Source organism: Pristiophorus japonicus, chromosome 5, assembly GCF_044704955.1.
Source record: "Pristiophorus japonicus isolate sPriJap1 chromosome 5, sPriJap1.hap1, whole genome shotgun sequence".
NCBI classification, from domain to species: Eukaryota; Metazoa; Chordata; class Chondrichthyes; family Pristiophoridae; genus Pristiophorus; species Pristiophorus japonicus.
In genome coordinates, this window is record NC_091981.1 from 204,517,668 (window position 1) to 204,532,210 (window position 14,543).

Below are 14,543 nucleotides of genomic sequence, written 5' to 3' on the forward strand. Positions count from 1 at the left end.
AATCATCATTATTATAGGCAGTCCCTCGAAACGAGGATGACTTGCTTCCACGCCAAAAAAGGATGAGTTTACAGGTGTTTCAATGAAGGACCTAATATTCCAGATTCTGAACTACATCCGGAAGGGTGAAAGATGCCTGTGCATGGATTTTTTTAACTTGGTGGCCGTTGCACACCAGCCACCACAAGGGCTTAACAGAGCTAGCTCTTGGTCCAGTAACAAGGATTATCCAAGACGACTGGAGACATGCTCTGTTGCATGGACCTAGTGCGCATACATATCGCAGTGTGGGCTGGCCCGTGCTGCCCTTGGGCCCCTGGCCCCGAACTCACGCCTCTCCTGGGCCCCGATCACATCCCTCCACAGTCTCTCGCTGCTCCTACTGTACCTGCCCATGCTCCAATCACCGACCTGGACCTTGATGACATCACTCTTCGCTGCCGTCGCCCTCCTGCACCAGCTCGTGCTGCTCCCTGAAGTAGTATGCCTCCGCGCTGCTCCCAGGCATGGATAGCGGATTGGCTAACTAACAGAAAACAGAGAGTCAGGATAAATGGGCCATTTTCCAGTTGTCAAATGGTAACTAGTGGGGTGCCACAGGGATCGGTGCTGGGGCCTCAACTATTTACAATTTATATTAATAACTTGGATGAAGATACCGAATGTAGCCAAGTTTGCTGATGATATAAAGATGGGTGGGAAAGCAAGTTGTGAGGAAGACACAAAAAATTGGCAAAGGGATATAATCAGGCTAAGTGAGTGAGCAAACATTTGCCAGATGGAGTATAATATGGGAAAATGTGCGATTATCCACTTTGGCAGGAAAAATAAAAAAGCACATTATTATTTAAAAGGAGAGAAATAACAAAATGCTGCAGTACAAAAGGGACCTGGGGGTCCTTGTACATGAAACACAAAAGTTAGTATGCAGGTACAGCAATTAATCAGGAAGGCAAATGGAATGTTGGCATTTATTGCAAAAGGGATGGCGTATAAAATAAGGGAAGTCCTGCTACAACTGTACAGGGTATTGGTGAGGCCACACCTAGAGCATTGCATACAGTTTTGGTCTCCTTATTTATAATAAGAACATAAGAACATAAGAATTAGGAACAGGAGTAGGCCACCTAGCCCCTCGAGCCTGCTCCGCCATTCAACGAGATCATGGCTGATCTGGCCGTGGACTCAGCTCCACTTACCCGCCCGCTCCCCGTAACCCTTAATTCCCTTATTGGTTAAAAATCTATCTATCTGTGACTTGAATACATTCAATGAGCTTGCCTCAACTGCTTCCCTGGGCAGAGAATTCCACACATTCATAACCCTCTGGGAGAAGAAATTCCTTCTCAACTCGGATCTAAATTGGCTCCCCCGTGTTTTGAGGCTGTGCCCCCTAGTTCTAGTCTCCCTGACCAGTGGAAACAACCTCTCTGCCTCTATCTTGTCTATCCCTTTCATTATTTTAAATGTTTCAATAAGATCACCCCTCATCCTTCTGAACTCCGAGTAAAGACCCAGTCTACTCAATCTATCATCATAAGGTAACCCTCTCATCTCCGGAATCAGCCTAGTGAATCGTCTCTGTACCTCCTCCAAAGCTAGTATATCCTTCCTTAAGTAAGGTGACAAAAACTGCACAAAGTACTTCAAGTGCGGCCTCACCAATACCCTATACAGTTGCAGCAGGACCTCCCTGCTTTTGTACTCCATCCCTCTCGCAATGAAGGCCTTCCTGATTACTTGCTGCACCTGCAAACTAACTTTTTGGGATTCATGAACAAGGACTCCCAGGTCCCTCTGCACCGCAGCATGTTGTAATTTCTCCCCATTCAAATAATATTCCCTTTTACTGTTTTTTTTTCCAAGGTGGATGACCTCACATTTTCCGACATTGTATTCCATCTACCAAACCTTAGCCCATTCGCTTAACCTATCTAAATCTCTTTGCAGCCTCTCTGTGTCCTCTGCACAATCCGCTTTCCCACTAATCTTTGTGTCATCTGCAAATTTTGTTACACTACACTCTGTCCCCTCTTCCAGGTCATCTATGTATATTGTAAACAGTTGTGGTCCCAGCTCCGATCCCTGTGGCACACCACTAACCACTGATTTCCAACCCAAAAAGGACCCATTTATCCCGACTCTCTGCTTTCTGTTAGCCAGCCAATTCTCAATCCATGCTAATACATTTCCTCTGACTCCGCGTACCTTTATCTTCTGCAGTAACCTTTTGTGTGGCACCTTATCGAATGCCTTTTGGAAATCTAAATACACCACATCCATCGGTACACCTCTATCCACCATGCTCGTTATATCCTCAAAGAATTCCAATAAATTAGTAAAACATGATTTCCCCTTCATGAATCCATGTTGCGTCTGCTTGATTGCACTATTCCTATCTAGATGTCCCGCTATTTCTTCCTTAATGACAGCTTCAAGCATTTTCCCCACAACAGATGTTAGACTAACCAGCCTATAGTTACCCCACTTTTTTAAACAGAGGCATTACATTAGCTGCTTTCCAATCTGCTGGTACCTCCCCAGAGTCCAGAGACTTTTGGTAGATTATAACGAATGCATCTGCTATAACTTCCGCCATCTCTTTTAATACCCTGGGATGCATTTCATCAGAACCAGGGGACTTGTCTACCTTGAGTCCCATTAGCCTGTCCAGCACTACCCACCTGGTGATAGTGATTGTGTCAAGGTCCTCCCTTCCCACATTTCCGTGACCAGCAATTTTTGGCATGGTTTTTGTGTTGTAAGAGAAATTTGGCATTAGGGGTACCAACGGGACAAGGGTTAAAGTGCTGGTTCCTGCATAAGGAGGTAAAGGCTTTTCTTCTCACGCCTTGTATCTCTTCTCACGCCTTGTATCTCTTCTCACGCCTTGTATCTCTTCTCACGCTTTCTACATTCCAGCTCCAAGACTCCAGCAGGTACTGTTATGGGTTGGGATACCAGATAGTATTCCAACATGGAATGTCAATAGGAGAGAACCTAAACAGACTGCTGATAAGGCGGTGAGAAGAGACCAGAGAGACTTCATGGCACCAAAGGAAATGTATAACAAATCCCAACGTAATGATACCATTCTGGGAACGGTCTAAGATGGTCACGAGATCATGGCCTGTCAGTCAGAGCTCATGACCTGTCAATCCGGAGTAGTACTGATAAGGTAGTCCAATTAGGGAAGTAGCACTGATAAGGTAGTCCAATTAGAGATCTAGGGAGGTCTTGTCCGGGAACAGAGGGGTTTTTGAAATGTATAAAAGTTGTATGATTGTGCTGTTCGGGGAGCATCCCCACTCACAGGCGGCTGTGATGCGGGTTGTTCCCGGACGTTCGTAATAAAGATCGTTATACTTTGCCATCCGTCTCTGTCTGCTAACTTCGAGAATTACTACGTGGGCTGGGGCGAGCGTCGACCCTCTATATCAGTGGGCCCGCTCGTGGGAAAAGAAACCTTCCCTCTCCCCCCCAACATTTGGCGCTGCGAGTAGGGTACGGACTTCCCGAACGGAACAATGACCCAGCTGTTGGGGTGAGTATGTTTTCATTTATCACCTTCAAGTTAGAGCTGTGGCATTGTAAACTGCAAGGGAAGGACATCCGTACAAAAGAACCATCTGTAGTGAGTCCCGGAGGGATGGAGACGGAGGACAAGGACGATCTAGGAGTGAAAGGGGAGATCAAAAGGTGCATCCTAAAACGCACGCGTGGAGGTAGCACGGCAGTGCGAGGGTACGACGCAAGGGAAGATATAGAGGGAGAGGGAGGTCTATTGACCCGAAGCGGTACGAGCGCGCGGTGCTGGGACGAAAGAGAGAGGAATAGAAACAACGTCCCTGAGCAGTGACGGGATATATTGACCCAAAGCGTGCAGTGGTATGAGTGTAAGGCGCAAGAGAAGACATATAAATAGCGTCCTGCATACCCGACACGAATTTAAGGGAGTATCCAAGACCCTCATAGCCCAAAGAAGTTGGGTAACTCGGCAAGTAAAGGAACAAATGGAACTGGTGAGGGAATGGGGACCCAGGCCATTAAACAAGGGAAAAGGGGAGAGGGTAACCAGGGACCCGAAGGGTCTCTATTAGAATTACTAAGTAACAAATATGCAACCTTAATGGAAGGGATGAAGCGGAGAGGGTGGCAGCCCACGGATGCCCCTGATAGGCAGAAAAAATGGTGGGATAGTCAGACCAAAAACAAGGTTAGAATGGCCCAGGCAATTATCCTCACCTGCTACTGGGAACTAGTAAAGGAAATAGATACCCATGTTGAGCTGATTCAGAAATTAAACACGAAAATAGCAACCTTAGAAAGGGTTGTAAAGGAGAACGGTAAACCCCTACTGTGTGCACCAGCAATATCCAACCCAAAGGCAGCCCCGACAGCCGCTCCACTGTACCCCTCCCTGGAGGAAATATCAGTAGGAAAGCCTCCAGATGGTGGAACACAGAGAGAGCTCCCGGCATATAATGAATACATACAGGCAGCTCCCGTACGCACGACTACCACCCCTGCACACGGACAGCAACCCGCTCACGTCACTATACAAGAAGTTCCCCTTAGCCCGCATGAGAGACAGACTCTATTAAAGGATCTACCCACACCCAAACCCAATCGCAGAAATACAGACTTCTGGCAAAAGGTTGAGGAAATGTTCGAAGCACATAACTTAACCTTAGGTGACATACACAGTTTGGTAAAGGCCAAAACCGGTAGTGTAAATTGGCAGAGGGCTACCCTAAACGTGCAAAATGGTGGCTGGATGACGATAGGGAACCGGACCAAGCCACAGCGGTTGCTAGACCTAAAACACGGGATGGATGGATGTTGGGGACCTATAAGAACTAACTGGAGCAGAATATTAAAGATAACCCAGAAGCCAAACAAAACTGCAGGCGAGTATGGGGAGCGGAAATGGCTCGAGTATAAGGACCACTCCGGTGTAAATGACCCCGAGAAGGATGACGAGGCATTTCTAGAAATGTTTAAGGATGGGCTGGGGGAGGCGCACCAAAAGGTAATTAAACTAGGATTTAAGATCGGGGATGACTATGATGAGATCTTAGAGTGGGCACAGAATGTAGAGGAGCTAAAGGCTGAGCAGAAGGAGAAAGTGTCAAAGATGGTGGCAACAGCATTAGCAATAGAAGGAAAGGAAGGGGATGGGGACCTCCGCGCCACCCCCTTGACATGTTACACATGCCATCAGGGCGGACACACTAGCAAAGAATGCCCACGAAAGGATGCCAGAAAGGGGACGTTTAGGTGCTATAATTGCAGTAAACCGGGACACATGGCAAGAAACTGCCGAACACAGAAAGGGGGGGAGGCGGGGAAGGGCCACCAGCAAACCGGGAAACAAACTGGAATGCCCATCACCCGTGAGGAACTGGTGGAGATCCTCCAGCAAAAGGTATTGCCCCCGCCGGAGCCACCCTCGAAAGAAGAGCTCCTTAACCTGCTCAAACTGGCTAGTGGTGGCCGCTTGGGGTTACCGGCCCCTGAAGGACGGTTGGAACGGCCAACGCTAGATTCATTCGTGCGGTGTTAGGGGGCCGGCAGTGCAACATGCTCGTAGACACGGGAGCGTCGGTATCCATAACCAACCTAGACCTCCCCCTTACCCAGCCCACGGTCAATATTCAGGGAATAGGGGGGGATTTAAAAAAGCAACATTGAGTGAAGTAGTACCTCTGGAGATACAGGGCATAATGATACCCACCCAATTCTGGTGCTGCCTTAACCCAGAAGGCACCATACTAGGGATAGACACTTTGAGGGAAGTAGGGGCACTTATAGACCCCCAGCGGAATCGGATTGTATGGGGAGGGAAACATCAAACCGAACAGAAGTTCGATTGCCCGGGACATCCGCAACAGCGAGTGGCAAGGATAGTCCCAATACAGCCCGAATGGGAAACGAAGGGAGTGTGGGGCAGTGTCTGCCGACTATACCCGACACTGTGGGCACGGCACAAACAGGATTGTGGGCTGGCCCAGATGAACCCGGTCAATGTTCGCGGGCCGGAGCATAAGGCCCATAAACAATACCCCTTAAAACCCGAGGCTGATGCAGCAGTCCACCAAATAGTCCAAGAGTTAGAAGCGCAAGGGATGGTGAAGCCAGTAAGAGCCACCACTAATTCACCGGTGTGGCCTGTGAAGAAACCAGATGGGGCTTATAGATTCACCGTTGATTATACTGCGCTGAACAAAGTCACCCCAAGGGAATACCCGATTGTGGCAAGCCCTTTGACTGTGTTCAACGGCCTGAACCCAGAACATAAAATCTTCACGGTACTTGACATAGCAAACGGGTTCTGGGCCATACCTCTGGAGGAGGAGTCACAGAAGCAGTTTGCCTTCACTATAAAGGGGAAACAATATACGTGGACAAGGGTACCCCAGGGGTTTCACAATAGCCCGGGAATATTTCACCGGGCATTGTCAGGGGCCTTACAGCGCTCGGGGTTGAAGGCTAACCCTAGGAAAGCTGAGGTCAGAAGAAGGGAGGTTACATACTTGGGATAGGAAGGAGGCTATTAGAACTATGCCTAGACCAGGGACAGTGAGAGGGGTTCGACAGATATTGGGGCTATTTAATTATTGCCGGAACTTTATTCCAGAATATGCAGAAATGGCCCAGCCGATACAGGATCTAGTGAAAGGAGGTAAACCCTCCCAGGAGCCTGTAGACTGGGGCTGCCCCCAGGAGGCGGCATTCACACAGCTTAAACACGCCCTTATGAGCGCACCCGCCTTGGGGTTGCCGGATCAGAATAGGCCCATCCACCTGTATATGTACAATAGTGAGACCCACTACAATGCAGTGGTAACCCAGGAACACGGGGATAGACAAAGACCTGTCGCATACTACTCCACGAAACAAGGAGCAGTGGCCGCTGGCCTATCTCGATGTGTCGCAGCTCTTGATTGTGCAGCATGGGCCGTGAGGGTTAGCGAGTCTATCATAATGACCGGGCAGATTATCCTGCATACATCACATACCCTTGTGGAACTGCTTAACACTGGGAGACTAAGGACGATATCAGATGCACGATGCACCAATTGGGAAGCAATGCTTTTGCCCCCAAATGGCGCCTTGACTATCATAAAGGATAGCGGGAATAATCCCGCAGGCTGGATAATCACCGAAGGCAAGGAGCACCAGTGTGACCCCACGGGGAGCGAGGAAGAAGGGAGCCAGATTAGGGAAATCCCGCTCGAAAGGGCAGATATGGATCTTTATGTAGATGGATCCCGTCGATACGTAAACGGAACTCCCCGGACAGGGTGGGCAGTCGTGGACAACAATGGGCAAGACAGGGGAAAGGGTGCCCTAGAGGGAAATCTATTGGTTCAGGTAGCGGAATTGGTAGCCCTTACCAAGGCACTGAAACTAGCAGCAGGAAAAAGGGTCAACATATACACTGATAGCCGGTACGCCTTCGGAGTGGTGCACGACTACATGACTGCTTGGAGGAGGCGGGGATACGTGACTTCGGGAGGGGGACCCATTAGGCATGAAGAGATAGTCAAGGGATTGGTAGAAGCTTCCCTCCTCCCTCAGGAATGTGCAGTAATAAAAATTAAAGCGCACTCAAAAATCACAGACAGGCACCAGCAGGGAAATGCCTGGGCAGACGAAGCTGCCAGACAGGCAGCTGAAGCAGACAGGACCCCGATTGGCTCATGTGTCACCCAAACAGAAGAAATAAACATACTCAAGGTACAGGGAGAATCCACCCCGCAAGAAATAAAAGGATGGGAACAGAACGGAGCAAGAAAGGGGGCGGGTGGAATGTGGAGGAGAGATGACAACGTGGTAGCCCCAGAATGTCTCCGACAGAATCTATTGGGTCTCTACCATGGGTACACCCACACTGGTAGGACTGGCATGATAAACTCCATGTCACGATGTTGGTGGTGGGAAGGAATGGGGAGAGATGTAGAAAACTATTGTAGGAGGTGTATAACATGCGCAAAACACAACCCGGGAAAAAGGATAAAGGTCCGACTGGGACACCAACCTCGCCCAAAGGGACCCTGGGAAGCCCTACAAATAGATTTTACCGGGCCACTGCCCAGCCAGAGGGGAAAAATGTACTGCCTGGTAGTAATAGATCAATTTACAAAGTGGGTAGAAGCCTTTGCTACCAGGAATTGCACCGCCGATACAGTGGCTAAAATCTTGGCTGAGGAAATAATACCCAGGTGGGGGATGCCACTGCAGTTGGACTCAGATCAAGGTACACATTTTACGGGGAAAGTCATGAAACAAGCCTGTGCTCTGCTAGGGATTAAACAAAAATTCCACATCCCGTACCATCCGGAATCGTCCGGATTAGTAGAGCGGATGAATATGACCCTAAAAACTGCATTGGCCAAGGCAATCGAGGAGACCGGGAAGGGGTGGGTGGAGTTACTTCCATGAATCCTAATGAAAATAAGAGCCACCCCGAACCGAACCACCGGACTGACCCCCTTTGAGCTAATGACAGGCAGAGCTATGAGATTGCCAGAAGAATTAGTATCTGGGAGTGAGGACGTGGGACCCTACAAGGACAAGATATGGAGATTTGTCATGGAGCTATGTAAACAGCTGCATGGATTACGAGCGCAAGCTAGGGACCAACAAGCCATTAGAGATTTAAAAAGGGATACGAAGGAACAAAGGGTTCAGGTACCCACCATAGGGAGCCAGGTCATGGTGAGGTTGAATCCCGAGAGACCCGGACTCTCACCAAAATGGACCGGTCCCCACCAAGTGATCATGATCAGCGACACATGCGCTTGCATAGATATGGGGGGTATTGGTAGATGGAGGCACTGGACCCAGTTGAAACGATTTGGATCTTAACCGACCGGTGAACACCGGAAACGTTGTGTTTTACAGGATCCTATTCCTCCTTGGAGCTGGGACATCATCCGACAAAGGAAGCTACAGACCCCAAGGCCTATACTATAGAACATCTGAAACTATTAACTGTGGTTCGAGAGCCTTAGTGGTGGTAGCCGGTACAACAGTAGATTTAACTTGTAGCATTGGACTAACGGGCATAACTCAATTCAACCTGGATGACAATCGATATTGGGGGTGGACCAATAACCAGGGCATAACAGTAATAGTAAACGAGACCGCAGTGTGCTTCGTGCTAGAGAAGAAACGGGGAAGTTGTACTCACAGGGAGGTGGCACAAATAAGGTGCACGCCTGTCTTTGCCCAATTCTCAGGAAGACCTCAACCAGGGGATACCAGTTGGAGAAAATGCCCGGCCTCCCCGTGTGTGGGTACAGATCAGTGGTGTTGGGAAATTCGAGTTCGGAATAGATCCACCACCGTTGCTCCAACAACCACTCTGGGAACTACAACTCTTTATAGTACCACCACACATCCCCCTCCCACATGCCCGTCCATAAAGACGGGAGTCACAGGGGGATTAGTAATAAGGAAATCTAAGAAGATACATTTTGGGGTGCGGCAACGGCTACTTACGGTGGTCCTAAACCTCACGGATATCATCCTTCCTAGCTTCTGTGGGAATGAGACCTATAAGTCTGTACCAGAATCTAACTCAGAGAATCCTTGAAGGCCCGGAATCCACAACCATGAGATTCAATACCAGAAAAGGGATAGAACGAGGTCGAACGAAGAGGGATATACTGGAAATGCTGGGCACGGGTTATGCTGTGGGACTTGCAATAGTGAATACCATAGACCTGTATGCAATAGACGATAGGGTCAATACCTTGATGCAAATCTTGAGGGGTGTGCTGGGGAGAAATAGACAATTTACAGAGAGACACTAACGCAATGCTGGCTGATCAGTCCTGGTACTACTCAAAGCTGTGGGACATTGGACTTAATATTCAAATTCACCCATGGATAAGAATAATATCACACGTACTTGTAGTAATACAGGGTTTTGTTCTGTTGGTCATGATTGGATTAACATGTGCAAGAATAAAACACGTCAAACGACACGTCAGGGCACACACTATGATTAAGGCCATAAAGGATGAAAATTTAAGTAGTCCGACTGGAAGGACTTACCTTATATAACTCTGTGGGAAGGTTTCAGGGGGTCCCGAAGCTTGGGAGATGGCCACCCAGGTGAACGAACCTATCTGGAACTCGCTTACAGGGAGATAGTTGTCGGGAATTATGGCCAGCTTGGCGTATAGCCAAGGGCCAAAAGGGAGGGAATTGTAAGAGAAATATGGCATTAGGGGTACCAGCGGGACAAAGGTTAAAGTGCTGGTTCCTGCATAAGGAGGTAAAGGCTTTTCTTCTCACGCCTTGTATCTCTTCTCACACCTTGTATCTCTTCTCACGCCTTGTATCTCTTCTCACGCCTTGTACATTCCAGCTCCAAGGCTCCAGCAGGTACTGTTATGGGTTGGGATACCAGATAGTATTCCAACATGGAATGTCAATAGGAGAGAACCTAAACAGACCGCTGATAAGGCGGTGAGAAGAGACCAGAGAGACTTTATGGCACCAAAGGAAATGTATAACAAATCCCAACGTAATGATACCATTCTGGGAACGGTCTAAGATGGTCACGAGATCATGGCCTGTCAGTCAGAGCTCATGACCTGTCAATCCGGAGTAGTACTGATAAGGTAGTCCAATTAGGGAAGTAGCACTGATAAGGTAGTCCAATTAGAGATCTAGGGAGGTCTTGTCCGGGAACAGAGGGGTTTTTGAAATGTATAAAAGTTGTATGATTGTGCTGTTCGGGGAGCATCCCCACTCACAGGCGGCTGTGATGCGGGTTGTTCCCGGACGTTCGTAATAAAGATCGTTATACTTTGCCATCAGTCTCTGTCTGCTAACTTGGAGAATTACTACGTGGGCTGGGGCGAGCGTCGATCCTCTATATCAGTGGGCCCGCTCGTGGGAAAAGAAGCCTTCCCTCTCTCCCCCAACAGTGTCTTCCACTGTGAAGACCGAAGCAAAATAATTGTTTAAGGTCTCAGCCATTTCCACATTTCCCATTATTAAATCCCCCTTCTCATCTTCTAAGGGACCAACATTTACTTTAGTCACTCTTTTCCGTTTTATATATCGGTAAACGCTTTTACTATCTGTTTTTATGTTTTGCGCAAGTTTACTTTCGTAATCTATCTTTCCTTTCTTTATTGTTTTCTTCCTTGGTTATCCACGGCTGGTTATCCCTTCTCTTACCGCCCTTCTTTTTCATTGGAATATATTTTTGTTGAGCACTATGAAAGAGCTGCTTAAAAGTCCTCCACTGTTCCTCAATTGTGCCACCGTTTAGTCTGTGTTTCCAGTCTACTTTAGCCAACTCTGCCCTCATCCCACTGTAGTCCCCTTTGTTTAAGCATAGTACGCTCGTTTGAGACACTACTTCCTCACCCTCAATCTGTATTACAAATTCAATCATACTGTGATCACTCATTCTGAGAGGATCTTTTACTAGTAGATCGTTTATTATTCCTGTCTCATTACACAGGACCAGATCTAAGATAGCTTGCTCCCTTGTAGGTTCTGTAACATACTGTTCTAAGAAACAATCCCGTATGCATTCTATGAATTCCTCTTCAAGGCTACCCCGTGCGATTTGATTTGACCACTCGATATGTAGGTTAAAATCCCCCATGATTACTGTCGTTCCTTTTTCACATGCCTCCATTATTCCCTTGATTATTGCCCGCCCCACCGTGAAGTTATTATTTGGGGGCCTATAAACTACGCACAACAGTGACTTTTTCCCCTTACTATCTCTAATCTCCACCCACAATGATTCAACATTTTGTTCATTAGAGCCAATATCATGTCTCACAACTGCCCTGATATCATCCTTTATTAACAGAGCTACCCCACCTATTTTCCCTTCTTGTCTATCCTTCCGAATTGTCAGATACCCCTGTATGTTTAATTCCCAGTCTTGGCCACCCTGCAACCACGTTTCTGTAATGGCCACCAAATCATACCCATTTGTAATGATTTGTGTCGTCAACTCATTTACTTTATTTTGAATGCTGCGTGCGTTTAGGTAGTGTTTTAATACTAGTTTTTAAACCATGATTTTTAGTTTTAACCCCTCCTGCAGCCCCTTTATATTCATACATATTGTCCTTCCTATCACCTTGTGGTTTACACTTACCCCAGTGCAACTCTGCTCTGTTGTCTCCTGCCTTTTGCATTCTTTCTTGGGGTCCTGTTCATCTGAGCTCTGAGCCCTCTCCTGAGTTCCGAATACTCCTTGCATTAAGGAGGGATATACTTACATTGGAGACAGTTCACTAGGTTGATTCCTGAGATGAAGGGGTTGTCTTATGAAGAAAGGTTCAGTAGATTGGAGATGATCTTATTGAAACATATAAGATACTGAGGGGGTTTGACAAGGTAGATGCAAAGAGGATGTTTCCCCTCGTGGGGGAATCTAGAACTAGGGGGCATAGTTTAATAAGGGGTCACCCATTTAAAACTGAGATGAGGAGGAATTTCTTCTCTCAGAGGGTCGTAAATCTGTGGAATGCTCTGTCCAGAGAGCTTTGGAGGCTGGGTCATTGAATATATTTAAGGCGGCGATAGACAGATTTTTGAACGACAAGGGAGTGAAGGATTATGGGGAGCGGGCAGGGAAGTGGAGTTGAGGCCAAGATCAGATCAGCCATGATCTTATTGAATGGCGGAGCAGACTCGAGGGGCCAAATGGCCTACTCCTGCTTCTATTTCTTATGTTCTTATACATTTTTACACTTCCCACAAAAGTTATCCTTACGGCCTGAGGGAGATTGTGAATAGAGGAAAAGTAAGGTCTGTTTGAAGCTATGGATTCAGTAGGAGCTGGATAGAGACAGTACTAACTAGTTTATTTGTGGTACATCTAGTATTACTACGGGGTCATAGTCCCTCGTTTTTGGAATCAACATTTGGTAGACTTCTGATATGCAAAACAAATCTAACATGCTACTTTTTATTTTGAACAACAGATACAGATTTAAATATATATAATCATAGTTTTAACATGATTATCACCATACAAAACTCCCTCTCAGAGGACAGGAAATAAAAAGTAAGGACAGGAATAAATACAATGAGGGATTTTGTGATCAATATCTCTCGCAATGTGGCTGGCCAATGCTTCCTCAACATTGATGTGTTATCCAGTTAATCTCATATGGTGAAATGTATCAGTGACTGTGAATTATTCCTTATTTATAGCAATGATTTTTTATTATTTTTATAAAATTAATTTCTAGTGCTCAGCACTCTAAAATGGAGAGATCAATCTTTATGATGTCAGAATATTCACCATGTCACAACAGCATGTCATGAAATCATAAAGCAGCTTACTTAAAGGGAAAGGAAAGTCTGAGCAGAAGTACTTTTTGATCAGGATACTTACCCTTCTATAGAAAAGGGGAGCACTTTAAGAAATAAAACTCTCGCTTAGAGTTTCCTAATATTTTAACAATAGTCTCCATTTGCAACTCCTCAGATAATGAAGCAGTCCATGCCTGCATGCAGCAAGACCTGAATGACATTCAGGCTTGCGCTGATAAGTGGCAAGTAACATTCGCGCCACACAGGTGCCAGGCAATGACCATTTCCAATAAGAGAAAGTCTACCCACCGCACCCTGACATTCATCGGCATTACCATAGCCGAATTCCCTCACCTTCAATATCCTGAGGGTCATGATTGACCAGAAACTTAACTGGACCAGCCAATAAATACTGTGGCTACAAGAGCAGTTCAGAGGTTGGGTATTCTGCAGCAAGTGACTTACCTCCTGACTCCTCAAAGCCTTTCCACCATCTACAAGTCAGGAGTGTGATGGAATACTCCACTTGCCTGGATGAGTTCAGCTCCAACAACATTCAAGAAGCTCGACAGCATCCAGGACAAGCAGCCGGCTTGATTGGCATCCCATTTACCACCATAAACATTCACACCCTTCACCACCGGCGCACCGTGGCTGCAGTGTGTACCATCTATAAGATGCATTGCAGCAACACACCAAGGCTTCTTCGGCAGCACCTCCCAAACTCGAGACCTCTACCGCCTAGAAGGACAAGAGCAGCAAACGCATGGGAAGACTCTCACCTGCAATTTTCGCTCCAAGTCACATGTCATCCTGACTTGGAAGTATATCGCCGTTCCTTCGTCATCGCTGGGTCAAAATCCTGTAACTCCCGCCCTAACAGCACTGTGGGAGTACTTTCACCACATGGACTGCAATGGCTCAAGAAGGTGGCTCACCACCACCACCTTCTCAAGGGCAATTAGGGATGGGCAATAAATGCTGGCCGTGCCTGCGACGCCCACATCCCATGAACTAATAAAAAAAAGTAACTTTTAATTTAAAAAAATAATAATTGCATTCTTTTTAAATTGAGAGAACTAGTGATGCACGAAATCCCAAAGTGCAGGATGCAATAACAATTAAAGTGTTTCGGATAGGAGAAGTGGTCAGGTGAAGCCAAACCTGGAGTTTAAAAGCCTGTAGATTGTTGCAGGGAAGACAAAGGAAAGTAAGGAGTTTTGTAGCTG

The 14,543-nt window shown here is 46.9% G+C and overlaps 1 protein-coding gene across 3 annotated transcripts in view; it reads right to left on the bottom strand.

Moving 5' to 3' along the window:
- Positions 1-14,543, bottom strand: part of LOC139263949 (polypeptide N-acetylgalactosaminyltransferase 15-like) — a 125,440-nt gene that overhangs the window by 53,888 nt on the left and 57,009 nt on the right. The window lies entirely within an intron of this gene.